We start from the raw sequence: 14,553 nt of genomic DNA, 5'->3' as shown, positions 1-14,553 counted from the left end.
TGGAGAGGTGGTGGGGGTTTGAAGGTCCTGTTGAGCCGTGCGCTCTCAGCTACCCCGTGATCGCTCGCTCGCTCGCACGCGGTCTCGCGTGCTTTTTCCGGCTTCCAATGCCTCTCTGCTCGCTCGCCTGATTGTTTCTTTTTTTGCTGCTGCTGCTGCTGCTGCTTACTTGTTCATTCGGTCCAGCGCACATTTCTCTGCATAATTCGTTCGGCTGTCAGAAAAAAAAAACGAAGAAAAAACTGCGCGCGACCACTGCCACGTGGAATAAAGATTGAGATCCAGATCACGGGTTACGGAGCCATAAAATTACATTTCGGATCGCTGGATACAAAAAATAACTGAAACGACTGCCCTGAAGTGGCGGAGGGCCTTCTGAAGCTGCCCAAATGTTACCGCGCTGTCAATCCGATGTGAAACGTCATCGGTGAACTGTCAACTTGGGATGAGAACAACAATGCATTTTAACGTAAGCCATGGCACTGCGACAGAGCATTCATCTCACAATCAAAAGGTTTAATGAGAGATTTAAAAAAAAAATGTGCAGCCCTGCAATTTCTTTCTCACATCACTGCTGGGCGCAAGGAGCCTCCACGTGAGAGCTCTGGAGAGCCCCTCGAGATGGTAATTCGGGATATTTTTCGACACTGGCCATAGATTTTGCAAGAGGTGGTAGTGCCCACACTTTACCCCACCACACGTGACCTACCGATCGACGAACTGGCGGGTGAAGAGAGGTTAGGCGGCGGGGGGGGGTGGTTAAAGAAACGTCCCCTGCTGTTTCAACTGCTGCGCTGGCAGATTATACAACTGCTCAAATCCTGGACGGGGCTTGGCTCGTATCATGTAGCGAGGACCACACTGCGGGAGGCCAACAACGGTTGTTCCGTACGGACCGGGCCCCGGCTAAAGGTTCATGGAATTTCCACCAATGTCTAAGGGCCACTGATGGAGACAATTGACGCGCAATGCATTTTCTTAGCGCAGAGAAAATGGCATTTAGATTTGACTATCGCGCGTATGAAAATATTGTAGAAGCGTAAAAAGCGCGTGACCAAATGAGGACTATTACGGGAGATTTATTTTTTTTAACGGTGAGCGACATGCCTTAATATAATTGGGACCAATTTGTGGGCCCTGATGTGGAATTCGAAACTGCGAGGACAGCCCTGAGCCAATGAAAAGCTATTTAAAAAAAAGGGGGGGGGGGGGACATGGAATTGTTTGCACTTCACATTTCAGTAAAATGTAATAAACCAGAAGACACACGCTTATTTAGTTGCTTATTTGGCATTCAACGTCTGTGCAGGATCTCTGTCCCCCCCCCCCCCTCAATGCTTTCTCTCCCACCCTCCTCCCACCATCTTCCTCCTCTCCCTCCACCCCTCGCGCCATCACCTCCGCGCACCTCCCCCCACGCGGACGAGCAAAGGCGGCCGCGGTGTCTGGGCTTTGAGGTGCCGCCTCGCCTCAACGCCCCCCTCTCCTGACTCGCCCGGCCGCTGACCTCTCTCGCCGATCACCCGCCGAGGGAGGAGGAGGCGGGGTTATGATCGTGGCGGCGGCGCGCGTCTACAACAACGCCGCTCTCGGCTCTTGTGCACGATGGAAACTATCCCCCGAACCAAACCGACGGCCACCACCAATCACCTCCAACCCCGCTCGCCGCTTCTGCCCGCGCCCATCTCTCGCCCATCTCTCACAATCTTAAACAACCTCCGGAGAGGGTGGGTGGGTGGGCGGTGGGTTTTGCATTCGTTTGAAAAGCACCCCCAAATGACCCACGTTTTCTTTCGATGACCTTTTCACAAGAAAGACAAAAAAAAATGCGCCTACGCTTTGCAGACGGGGCCATGTGAGGCGTCACTCCCATCGTGCCTTGCATGCGTGTCACGTGATCGCCACGTGGCATGGTGCGGTGCTCCCTCGGCCTTGTCTAAGCCACTAGCTCCAAAGAGCTGAACGCGCGACCGTGTTTCTGCCGCCACCCCTCAACGTTGTGCGCAGGAGCAATGATGCGGCCCTTAATGTATCCAACATTCGTCGAACTTGTTTCGCACCGTGCGTAACCAACCGTGCCAATCCAGAGGCGCTTCAGCCGAAATCTCCTACCGAGCGGGAAAAATATGGCAGCATCCTCCCGGTGCTCTCCTATTGGAGAGATTGCTGCCAGGGTGGCAACAGCGATAGAACTGGGTGCTTCAAAAAAATGTGAACACTTCGGAGAATTTGCAACAACACCACGAGGAATGTGCCTCCACGTTCTGGAGACCACCACAATTATGGCGAACAAGTGGAGACTCTTTGACTTTTCGAAGCTATTAACATACTTTTTTTTAATCATGTTACAGTGTATTATCCAGTATAGTAATAGGTTTTTACCCTTTCAACTGATACAAAAACTGACACCTTTATACAAGGCATCATGTTTGCAATAACCACAACACAAGCAGTCAAAATGCAAACAAAAAGAAACAATTCTGATGATGATAATGATATGCACTGTCCTTGAAGTTGATTGGTCCACACCCGAGACAGCTTTTCTTAGAGCCTAGTCTCCCATTGGTGTTGGACCAGATGACGCCAAAATGCGTACAACTCAAAAACAGCGCACCATCAGAGTATTGAGAGCTCGGGGCAAGCATTTACACTATGAGACCTCCTTTACCAGTGGCAAAATATAGTAATAGGTTTTTACCCTTTCAACTGGTAGAGAGTTGTTTCTTTTTGTTTGCATTTTGACTGCTTGTGTTGTGGTCATTGCAAACATGATGCCTTGCATAAGGGTCTCAGTTTTTGTACCAGTTGAAAGGGTAAAAACCTATTACTATATTTTGCCACTGGTAAAGGAGGTCTCATAGTGTAAGTGTATATTATCCGTTCTTTCTCTCATTAAAAACGAAAGTCTCATGTGAGTGTTAACATTTTTTTGAAGCACCCTGCATAAGCATCGGCGTCGTCTAATGCTCTGCCTCACAGCGTCACCGAGTTGGAAATGCAATCGATGGTTACAGGATTGTGCACAGTAAATACAAAAAAAAATGCGTTAACATTGGTTACATGCTCCTAACGGTCGTGGATTAGGTTACGTGATGCGCATGCCTAATGCTACTTTGTTAAGAAGTAACTCCCTCCCGTTCGGGCAATATAAATGACCAACTCTGACTAACAATTGTACGGAACGATAATTAGTTTCGACATTGATTGGAGCGGAGGTACACACCGGATGGGATGTTTAACTGGAACAAAAGGCGAATCGACGTACAAAAAAAAGGCCACGCTGAGCAATGCAATCCCAATATGCGATCTCGCCTGCTCGTTTATTTACACAAACGAATCACGGTAGGGCGGATGTATCTTACAAAGTGCGGTGTGAACGACCACGATGTTGTCTGCGCTCATGCTTCGACAAAAGACGTGGCCCTACGTGCTTCTGTTATTTCCAATTTTAATCCAAGTGTGCCTTTTTTTGACAAGACGAAGGATTAAGTCGGGTGAGTCTCGCGTTCGAGAATGACCCGCAGAAGCTGACATCGCAGAGCCGCTTCCGAGATTCCGTCCCCTTCTTGGTTCTTTCGGTAAAGTCACGTAGAAGGGAAATAATAAAATAATAAAAATAAAACATAAAAAAATAAGAATGAATTTATTATGTTTCGATTTAAAGCTTTCGTGACTGCAGGGATTCATCTTCTTGGTTCTTTCGGTAAAGTCACGTAGAAGGGAAGTAATAAAATAATAAAAATGTTTTATTATGTTTTATTTTTATTATTTTATTACTTCCCTTCTACGTGACTTTACCGAAAGAACCAAGAAGATGAATTTATTATGTTTAAAAAATAAAACATATAAAATAAGAAATATTTTATTATGTTTTATTTTTATTATTTTATTATTTCCCTTCTTCTACGTGACTTTACCGAAAGAACCAAGAAGATGAATCCCTACAGTCACGAAAGCTTTAAATCGAAATTCCTTCCCCTGTGAGGCCCCTGAGCCCCAGCATCAGGCGGCGCGCTTTCCACGCAAATTTTCGGCCGCAACGGACAACGGCCGTCACGTGACAGGCAAACGATCGGTGTCAATGCAATTCCGAGAGCAAGAATGCAAATTTAACCAAATTGTTCCGAAACCAGGGGCAATCAACTCGCAAAACGTGAGATCCTAGTTTAGCCCCCTACATAATGAACGGATGTAATAATGCCACGCACCTGAAACACTGATTCGAACCCAGGGTCTCAGCGCTACCGGCCTCCGCACTCAGACATCCACGAGCCATTGGGTCACCTCTTGAACCTGCCAGAATTTGATGCAGTGAGAGCAGTGCGCATTATTTGTTTATAAATGACCCCGAAAGATGCACGTGACACGCGCGATGCATGGACAAGTCCGAAAACGACCGTGCGACTGAATTGCAAGTGCCGGTGGAGAACCGCCCTTCCTGCTATGACTCATGAACGGCCGTGCTGCGTGTATACGTCTGAGTAGACACCGCTGGCTAAAGGTCACTGGGTTTGTGGTGAATGCTGTCACTAATGTTTGGGTGCCTGTCTCCTACCACATCTATTCTCTGGGCCCCGGGAGATTATGTTACCTGGGGCGGGCAGGGGAGCGAGCTTTTATCACAATGCAACAGGAAAAATAAGAAAACCCACACACAAATCAAAATATTATTTGTGCAATTCACATCCGAGTATAACACCGCACGCACACGAGTATACTCACGCAGTGACGATACACCCATTTATATACATTAATGCACACAAAAATAATCCCCGTATAGCCTTTAGAGACTGTTGGGCAAGTGCTGTTAGCGAGCACCTATAAAGGCCGATACGGCACACGAGGGGGGGGAGGGGTTGGGTGGCCAGCACCACGCCCACCCGCCTTCGTCTCCAAAGTGGAAATGTTTACAAACCACACCAGGTACTCATTTGAGGCTTAGTCGAGGTAGGAGAGGCTCAGGACCGGTCTCAAATAATAGTCCCTGGTGTTGGCCGTGAGCGGGAATTGAACTCGGGTCAGCAAGGTTCATAGCGCAGCGGGCGAACCGCTACACTACCGCTCCCCACAGTGCACACACACCCACACAAACTCACGTGTTATCATTGATATATTTCTTCTGCAGCCCATGTGTGCGATCATGTTTTTTTTGCGGGCCGGACAGCTCAAGAGGACAATGCTCGTGGCAGGGTATATCAGACGCGACTGCGGACACCTTCACAAATTATTAAATTACGCTACGTCGTCAAGATCCTTGAACTGGCATTTGTTTATTTTGTTCCTGCTCAGCTCGGAGCCATAAATACCGGCCACGAGAACCTATTTTTCGAATCACTCTCCCAAATGCATAGCACACCGCACGCGTCGAAGAGCGGTCATCGTTTCAGAGCCACTCCAACAGAGGGAGCTGTGTGCATCCTCAGGTTCAACGTTGCCGAGTGGCCACGTTCCAGCGAGATAGTCATATCTCACGGCATATCTTATCCTGAATAACGATCATCACTACATATATATATCGGTTTCCTGTACATATGGTAAATTTATTTAACATTTGTATTGTATCCTTAATGTGCTTTAGCTGTTCTTCCAGCACGGATAGATGACGTACTTTAAAATAAGCCTTCCGTGAGGCTTCTAAAGCCAAGGAAACTTGGCAATATGCAACGCTTATAACGCACGTGCTGTCAATTCACGAGAGGTAAAATATTAAAATTTGACTTTTACACGAGCACAGGCTCACCTTAAGTTGTGCTGCAGAAGAAGAAAGGAAAAAAACACAAGAATATTCAGTGGGTACTCGTGGAACTATTATATTTAAAATTCAAATTATTGTTTGTTATTTCCCAAATGCTTCGTCAGGAATCAAGATGTTTAAATCATGCATTGAGAAAAATATGTATATTTTTCGATTTAAAGCTTTCGTGACTGCAGGGATTCATCTTCTTTGTTCTTTCGGTAAAGTCACGTAGAATGGAAATAATAAAATAATAAAATAAAACATTATAAGATAATTCTCACGACGTTTCGGCCACGACGCAAGCAGCCGTCCTCAGGTGAAGACCAGGTCTGTCGGGGAGACAGCTTGCGTTGTGGCCGAAACGTCGTGAGAATTATCTTTTTGTTTTATTTTATTATTTTATTATTTCCATTCTACGTGACTTTACCGAAAGAACCAATAATATGTATATACATAATGGGATTCTGCCAAAAGGGAGATGTGATTAGTGTGGCTTTAGTAGTGACCGACACATCGTAGTATCGCCAGTGTTGGTGTACGGTGCTTTTTTCTGCAATATTTTGCGGTCTTTTCTTGGATTTTCTGTTTGCACATAGTCACTTTAAGATGTTTTCTTGTTCATGTTTTTGTTTTTTGTTTGTTGCGGTTGCACCCGATTCAAGAGCCGAATGGCTCACAGGGCTCTATCTAATAAATGAACTTGGTAATAAATGAACTTGATGAGCGCAGCAAGCCTCGTGAGTGTGAGATGGTCTTGAGCTGCCAGTTTGCCGTTTGCACAACCGCTGCTGCCTCGTCCACAGAATTAATCCACACGGCAATTCCAGCGATCATTCTAACCTTTTGTGAAACGGTAAAAATGCACTTCAGTTTGAGAACCATCTTCCTGCGAGAGCCAAGTTGAATTCCCATAATTAGGTTTGGGCCACTGCATGAGTGGCGGTGACAGTGGTTAGCACGCTGCGCTAGGAACCCGGAGACCTAGGTTTGTTTCTTGACCACGTCTAGCATCGGTGGGGATTGATATCTTAACAGGTCCTGGGCTACCTCGTTCACCGATGCACTTTGACCGATGTGGCGAAGAGCCTCAACAACATTCCTGCTGTGGAGAGGCCCTGATCCAAAGGCGGATTAACAAAGAGCTGCTCATTGTTTGTTGTGAACATCCATTGCGCGTGGAAGGCATGTGTAGTTTTTTTTTTATCCAGGAACGCATCATTGAGCCTTGCATCGGCCTGCATTCGCCTGCATTGGGATGTTTGCCCAATTACTTTTTTTAACATATATGTAGTGTGCTAATTCAGAGACACTAGTAGGAGGCACTCCCTCATGTTTTTTTCCGGCCTTCACAGCCATCGGGGATAACTACATACCGGGTCAGGAGAGACAACACGCTTCCAGACCCACAGCTCGAAGAGGCGATGAACACGACGACAGCAGCACGATGAGTTCCACTCCGAATGGCAGCAGCCCAGACTGTGAGTCGGAGCTCGCCTCTTATCCTCCTCAGCGTGGCCAGGCTCCGCCCTCGGCCACGCCACCTTCTGGATCCCCCAGAAGGCTCCGGGCCTCGCCCGCGGGTCCAACTGGTAGAACGGGCTGCTACCCCCAATCCCATTGTCGACCAATCTTCCAGCGCCACGCGCTATAGTGACTCATTCAATGTCACTACACATATACAACATTACTTTACATGCATGTGGAAGACAACTAGAATACGCGCAGAAAACCCCGCGCATGAATGAGATCACAATGATGAACTTCAGTTCGCATTTCAAATGAAGCCGTACGATTATTAGAAAAATGGGTCAAACTCTGTGATTGCGTTGTGACTTATTGCTGCTACCGGCTTTGGGGAAATAACAAAAAGTGGCAAATAGTTTTTGTTCATTTCTTTGCTTCAGTGGAGTTAGTGCTCCTGCTGATATGACAAACGCCACGGGTTTCATTTTATTGTCAACTCAGGGCAGGCCGGCTTCAGATTCTCTCGGATGGGGAGGGGGGGCAGTTGGCGCCACGGTGGTGAGATGTTAACTCCCTCGCCTGGTATACAGGGCTTCTGGTTTCGATCCCGACCCTCTGCTGTATATTTGGAGTTTGCACGTTCTCCATAGCTCGGTGGGTCTTACCTGATAAAATATAAATAAAACATAGTTCTCGATTTAGTTTAGTTTCAATTAATGGGCGACGTGGCTTACGTCTGGCGGTTAATTCGCAGGCATCACGGACACAATGGTTTGATATACGGTTCCCATTCTTCTCGCTTAGTTTTATACCGAGTAAATGTGCAGAGCGAATGGGGCTGTTATTGCACGGCATCCATATTGGCATTATTTTAAACACGGCTCGACGAAGCCAGCCATCGAAGCAATCGTATAAAGCAGCGAAAAACGCTGGCCTTTTCTCCCTGTCAATAACTGTGGGTTTATACGGTTATATATTGTAGGGGCTCACACCCCAATAGCCGCAGCTTTTTTTTTAATGGACATTTTTTTCTATTGCATCGTGATTTAGAATATGCCATTCTGTCAATTATGTACACTGTATGCGCTCCCACAAAGTAACAAATGGTCATAAACATATACTGTCATAAATATATACTGTCAGCTGCAGCCCAGTATTTTTCTGGCAACCGTTTTCATTTCTCAACCAATTCTTCCTTCAGTTATGCTCTTGGCATCGTGCCCTGAGATGACGGGTCCATTCGTAACTGTCGCAGAACAGTGCATAGCGCCGTGGGTCAGACAATGTCCTGCGGAAGGTGATAACGCTGAACTACTACAGAGATCCCATCAGGTTACATTTGTCATGTCCGCACTCGAGGTGTGGCACTTTCCTGCACAATTTCTGTTGTTGTTGTTGTTGTTGCAATGAAATGATCATCTCGTGGCAGTCAAGCCCACATTTTTCTTTCTTAAATTAATTATCAAAGCTAGAACAGAGCCAAACCAAGTGTTGACTTACTGCACTTTCAGAAACCCAGTTTAACCACAGACAGCTGAGATCCAAATTCAAATCCCAGGGTCTCAGTGGTGACAGTTCAAAATACACCACAACAGTGAGCAATGTGCCTGCATTAACTCGCTCAAAGAGCCAGGCAATGCCATTGTCTGGGCAGAGCTTTGCAGTGCTTTGAACACCGGGACTGCCAGTTACAATAATACGATTTAAATTGAAGATTTGGAGAGCGTACACCATGACCACAGAAGTCATCTGGCGCAGACTCTTAAGTTCGGGTGACATTCATTTTCACGCGGGCGAAACTTGTAATTTTAAATGGCAAACACTGCGTTCTCTTCTCGCGGGAAGTGATGAGAGGTGACTGTGCCATTGGTGCATTCTCTTTTCCCCCCATGAAGTCTGCTTCATCCCAAGTACTTGAGCGCCAATTTCGACGCGATGCACCGAGAATATCAATGACTCCGAAATCGGAATCTTTACTTCGACTGCTGCAGGAGGAATCCGATGAGCTATGAAGCTCTTTTCACAGATGTCCAGTATGGGGCGGGTCATCAAGTTACGACACAGACAGCAAATGATCGGAGTACAACATAAAGATTATGGAAAGCAAGTTACAAGATAAATAATAATTATTCATTAAAGTCACATTTATAAAGATTTGGCTCGGCAGCAAAAACAGCAACAAAACAGTCCCAGTTCACACCAAGATAACAACCGCGCAGCAGCAGTCCCTCAACAAAATGCCACATTGACATTGAACTATCGACACTGCACAGGTAACGATCAAAAGTTACAAATCACATCCTGCGCTAATCCGGATAATCGTTTTTTTTTAAGGAAGATTTCCGATGAAAATAGTTTTTTTACCCTGACAACAAAACTGACACCTTTTTTTTACAAGGAGTCATGTTTACATAGACCACAATACCTGCAGCCGATGTTACGGCAGGAGAACGAGGTTGTTCCAAAATGTTGGCGCTGCAGTGTCAGTGGCTGGCCAGCGTTTGTCATGTCGGTAGTCGGTGTCGGTGGCCCACGCTCTGCCTTCGTTTTGCACAGCGAGTCCATCTGGGCCCGACTCTCTAGCGGGTCACTGTGCCATTCGACAGTTTCGCCGGTAAATCTGATAATCGTATTTAAATTACATCGCCAATGTTACCGGTGTCTCGAGATGAACGCAGGACTTCTCAAAACATGGCAACGCAGCTGAACACGACGCCCCCCTTCTAGGACATCTCGTACATTTTTTGTTTACGACGATTTTTTTGTACACGTAAGGGCACCTTTAAGTGGCACTGTATCGTTCCACAATTGGCGTTGCTGAATTTAGCATTTTCCCAATGAAGCGATTTAGAAAACATGTACCTACCATCCGGTCTTTCTGTTGGTGCTCCTCGGGGTCAGGGCCGGCGAAAATGAGGGCTGCTTACTTGGGCCCTGCACTGCCAATTCTCCATTGGGCCAAAACCCAAGTTCACGCTGTCCTTAGCGGTAAATCACCGTGATCACGGTGGTGAATCACCGTGATGATTCACCGGTAAAACCCACACAGCAGCTCAACTAAACTAAACTACTAAAACATTTTTTTTATTTTATCAGGTAAGGCCCACTGAACTGTATAGCTCTTTTTCAGAAACGATCTGACCACAAATGATAGCCCAACGAAGTGGCTTATCGCGTGGAAAATTTCGAGCAGCCAAATACTCTCATCGCACAGTTGATTCTAAATGTGCAGGGACCAACAAATGGAGCACCCAAAGAAAAACAATCCACGCGACCACGGGGAGAACATGAAAACTCGGAATATACTGTACAGACGTCCGGGTCTGGATCGAACTCTACGGCCTCATGTATACCATGCGACTTACAATGCGTAGAGCAGGCAATAATAATGCTCTTATACTGCTCGGGGCACGCTCTATGGCTTGTACTTGAATTTCTATATCATAGTTCTGTATATAGTATCTCCTCTTTTCTTGTGAAAAGGAGACCTCACGAGTTGCCGTTGAAAGGGGACTTCATTCATCCAAACAACACCAACACGAACACTTGCTACGTGGTTTTATCTAAATAAATAAGTGATTTGTGATTTTAGTTTGTTTTGGGCAACCTGCATTTTGACGCAGGGGACACGTGGCCAATTCTATTTGTGACAAAGCATCACGGCATCAATAATGTCAAGTATTAACCAGGACAGCAGCGGAGCTGGAACAACAAACAGGGACAGGGACAATAAGTGGCTAAAGTGGTTCCTGCAGAGGTTCTTTGCATGAAAATGCATGGCACAAAAAGATATAATTTTACAATATCATTCATTCGGATGTATCGAGCATCTCAATGCAACAACATTAGTATAAAACAGCATTTTACGCAATTTTAAATATGATTTGCAAGCTCATTTATTTAGAACTGATTTTTGTGTTTCGTTTGTTGGGCTTGCCCCGCACTTTCAATCAGCACGGTTGGCTACGTACGGTGCGAAAGAAGTCCAACATACGTACAAAACAGCAGGGGGCATTCGTATCCTTGGGAAATCATGGATATTTTTTCAAGAGACAATCAGTCAAATGCAAACACAATAAGACCGCTGCGTATACAAAAGAAGGCTATGAGTACACATCACCTCTCATCAGTTTAATGGGCATTCAGTGAAGAAAACATTTTTATAACCGCAAGTGCTATTGCTGCTCTCGAAGTGCTGATGGGCTATTTGGGTGAGGCAATAAATACATATTTTTCTCTAAGAAGAGAGATTATGGAAAAATGCAATAATAAGTTACTGGTGCAATGCGCATTGTATATTTTCAATTAACTGCCTCCAGGGTGAATTCATCTTAGTTGCAGATCATTAACATTCGACCGAGTGCAGTTTAAGTTTCATAATTTAAATTTTAATTAAAACCGAATTATAAGTGTATATTTACTAAATACATTATTTTTGCTGGCCATTGGTAGCTCAGTGGTGAGTGAACCCTGAAAACTGAGTTATAATCTTAGCCATGGCTAACATCAAGCGTAAGATGACATCTGAACAGATCCTGGTGGCCTCACCCTTTGACCATCCTGTACTGACCATCAAGATGAAGTGTGGTCAATTAAACCCGATGATGATGATGATGAAGCGTTTGAGTGTCAACCGCTTGTTGGTGTAGAGGGCTCAGTTTTCCTCCCAAATGTCCAAACGTCTCAATGCAGGCAGGAGCCTCCTGAAAAAAAAGCCTTGAGACTATCCCGGGTAAATAATAATTTCCGTTATTGTCACTGTAGATTTTTTCCCGATGTGAATGACCAATGCGGTGTTTTTTTTGTGTTTTGTTATCATTAGTTGTGCCTGCTCACAACTGCCAGCCCAGTCCCTTAATCGTGTTGTTGTCTAAGCGAGTTTGCTAAGCATGCCACACATGTCCACCCGTTCATTATATTTTATTTGGGGCCCGTGTGTCCGGTTTTATTTTCACGAGGAGCACGGTCAGATTAGATTGAATTTTGCATGTCTCAAATTCCGGGAGGGCAAAATTGATTAAAAAAAAAACTTTTGGTGAAATTTTTCTGCACGCACATCCACGTGCACAGTGACAAAACTTACAAATGTCACGAATGGACTGCAAACGCGGATGGATCGAAAGGGAAAACGTGTATGAACAGCGCGGACAAATGTTCTTCTAAAGGCACCAGCAGAATGAGAAATCATGTTTGAAGCAACGCGTGATGCGATGGTGCAGTGTGGCCAGTGCAACTTGGAGTTGTATGTACTTGTGCTCAACAAAGACTCATTTCCTGGCAGCGATTTAAGCCGCACCACATCTACATAATAATAATAGGCTCAGTCAACCATTCTACACAACAAAGACTCATTTCCTGGCAGCGATTTCAGCCGCATCATCTCTACATAACAAAAAGGCTCAGTCCCTTTAACACGCACCTATACATCAGCCGCACCTAGTTTACACAACAAAGGCTCATTCCTAACAGCGTGCTTCAGCCGCACCGAACCTCACAAAAACAATATTCAGGGCCTACCTTGGCTCCTCCCACCCTCAACCAGTATATATACAAGGACTGTTTCCTTGGAATTTCTCTCAATTGATACAGCAATCGTGCTGTGACGGTTCCACCTGAAGACGGAAGCTTGTGTTGCCTCCGAAACGTCGTGATTTTTATTTTATTTTTTATTTTACTTTTATTAATTTTCATTTTTTACCTACGTGACTTTACCGAAAAAAACCTAAGAATATGAATCCTTGCAGCCACGAAAGCTTCAAATCTAGAATTGTGCACCACTGCCAACGCAGTTCCTGTTCTCTTCGCTCGATTGTGATTGGATGGTCCTGCCACGGCACCACCGGGCCAGCGTACGTCGTAGACATTCGTGTAAAATAAATAACCGGGAAATAATAATAATGAGAGTAAACTTGGTTTTCTGTCGCGCAATTCAAACAAAGACTCAAATCCAAGACAGCTCCTTCCCGTGTCTATCCACGTAATTTTAAAATTTTATTTTTACACATCCCACCAACCCACACAGCCTTCTGGGAGTGCACATTTGGTCAGCAGCATTATTTTAATGCAACAAAAGCTCTGGACCGGTTTCACCGATACGATGTAAGTGGTTTTATATGCATACGGGAAGGCGTATTGTATTATTTATGTTTCCCTACATTGCCCGCAACGACGCTCGCAATGATTTCCGTGTTATACATCTTCAAAGACAGAGATGGAGAACGCCGCTCATCTGCACGGATGAAGGAAGCAGTGTCGCGCCATTGTGAAGGCTGAGGAGCAACGAAGGGAATCCGTAGGCGGTGTCTCTCCAAAGGTCAGCGCTCAGCGTGACACAATGTTGTGCCGCGTGACAGGGATTCTGAGACGGGTAAGCACAGCCCCTCCGTCCCTTGATGCCGATGCGGTACAATAAAAGAATAAAAAATATATAGACCCAAGAAAACTAGATTTGTCTTGAAGTCACCTTGTTAGAGAGCGCCCGAGTGACTGCCAGAGGTTTGTTTCGGATTAGACATGGCCCCAGGCCAGCAGGAAGGCGGTTGAGATTATTGTGATACTGATGCGGTGCTCACGATTTTTTATTTTTTATAATAAATATCGTGATCGAGCACACAAGACCGAGGCGGTGCGGCTGAAACATGAATGACGTTGCATGCAGTGATTGGGGGGGGGGGGCATGCACACAGCTCGAGGTGCCGGCAGCGAATGACGGCATGTGACATCAACGCCGGTGCTCTGCAAGCCCAGGTGCTGGACCATCGTCGATGGTGGCGTCGTTTTTGTTTGTTGTTGTTGTTATTGTTGTTATTGTTGTTGCTGTTGTTGTGTTTAGTTTGTTGTCCTTCCCCCGCAACTCCGATTAGCACGGTTGGCTACGTACGGTGTGAAAGAATCTCAGCATGCATACTACACTATAAACTACACTATACACTACATTACACACAGTACGCTATACACTACACCACACTATTAAATTGAAAACGAATTTCTTTAAAACGGATTTTTGTGTTAAGTTTGCTGTCCTTCCAGCGCACCTGCAATTAGCACGGTTTGTCTAAGCATGGTGCGAAAGAAGTTCAAATACACATATGCACGTACATGCATGTCGTTCGACAAGGTACCACTGGCTGTAAAAATAAAAATCCTCACCGAGGAAGCTGACAAATGGCAGGGACGCAAAGAAATAGCAGCGGCCTGACATCAACAGACCCCCATCCCCAGAACCTCCTCCCGTGTGTGTGTGTGTGCACGCGATGGAGATTGCACATCTCAGAGGTCGGTCCGCGTAGAGCCCTCTCCGGACGCACCGAAGATTCCGTCATCTGCGGAAGCCACCCTCGTACCGAGGAGAT

Source organism: Lampetra fluviatilis, chromosome 39, assembly GCF_964198595.1.
Source record: "Lampetra fluviatilis chromosome 39, kcLamFluv1.1, whole genome shotgun sequence".
In the NCBI taxonomy this organism is placed as follows: Eukaryota; Metazoa; Chordata; class Hyperoartia; order Petromyzontiformes; family Petromyzontidae; genus Lampetra; species Lampetra fluviatilis.
This window is presented reverse-complemented; position numbering follows the sequence as displayed.